Source organism: Cupressus sempervirens, chromosome 8, assembly GCF_028749045.1.
Source record: "Cupressus sempervirens isolate cs-2001-9-10 chromosome 8, ASM2874904v1, whole genome shotgun sequence".
Lineage (NCBI taxonomy): Eukaryota > Viridiplantae > Streptophyta > Pinopsida > Cupressales > Cupressaceae > Cupressus > Cupressus sempervirens.
The window spans coordinates 88,964,522-88,965,984 of record NC_143125.1 but is presented as its reverse complement, the minus strand read 5'-3'; positions in this window follow the sequence as shown (position 1 = coordinate 88,965,984).

Below are 1,463 nucleotides of genomic sequence, written 5' to 3'. Positions count from 1 at the left end.
ATTTAGAGATGGTAATTACGAGATGATTTTAATTTAAGTGACTCAAATTATAATGATATTGGACAATGGGTCATTACTACATTATAACATCGTTATAACATTGTTATGTTAATGTTAATAAGTTTGAATTATTAGGTATCTTATTGTTATACCTTAATCGTACTAAGAGTTAGTTAAATATTAACTAATAAAGTTTATGTAAAGATTCTCTAGATCGATTAATAATAGTTTGATGAGTTTATTATTTATTAATGTTTGTTGGGACTAACAAACTATTAATAAATAATGGTTTAAATAGATATTAATAAATTTGATTAGAAGATTATTTAATGATTGAAGTTTTCTAAAGATATTAGTTTTTGGATTTGGATTATAATTGATTTTAATCAATTATTACTCATTGAGTTGTCAATATAATTATATTATGCGATTGAGATTTATCTTGAAATGACTATCATTAATACGAATTAATTAAGGAAACATTAGTATTCACAAAGAATGATGAATGTGATCTATTAATAAGATTCTCAATATAGCTTGTCATTAAATATTAGCAAGTTATTATTATTATTGAACTAAGAACATGAATATTTGTGTATGGCTGGCTTTTAGTTATTAGTCAACTAATATTCATTGGGTTGATGGTTTGGTTGTGAAGTTATTAATTAAATCAATTAACTAGAGTTAATTGGATTTAATTAATAATTAATTTATGTAATGGATATTTAATTGATATAATTCTTTAAATGAGATTGTAGAAATATCGATATCAAGTTGATAGGTCTTATTCTTATGACTTGAATAATGACTTTAGATATTTTAATGGTGAAGACTTAGAAATATATAATTGAAAACTATTAGAATGTTAATAGGTCATGGATGGTGTACCTATGTTAATGGATTGAGATAAATAAAGTTATAATCTCTTATTCGAAGAATGATAATTGGTTCTCTTATAATATAACAAATAATGATCCTTGATTATGTTGAAAATTTGAAGTAACATTAAAGAAGAGTTAATCAATTAGAGTATGGATCTTAGTTAAATAAAGAGAATAATTTAATTAAAAGTCAATGATGATCAGTTTAGTGAATATTTATCCTTAAGTTATTCTTAAAATGCAATTCTTAATAATGGAAGGATAATGCTATCGGGGAACAAATGGGTTGACTTGTAGGTCAAATGATGAAACGTAGACACTTGAAGTATACTTGAAAATGGAAATTGAAACCCCTACACTTGAAAATGGAAAATGAAACTCTACACATTATTCAACTATGAGATTATAGCAAAATCAAAACATGTGTTTGCATCGTGTTTTTTTCTATGCTTCTTGTTTTGGGTTTTTGGGTTGACTAGTGTTGACCAATCTTAGGTTGTTACCAGAGGCTCGGGGGTTATGAGATGTGATGCCATGTTGATTTTATTTGGTTTCAATCTTTATAAGCTCAACCATGGTAGT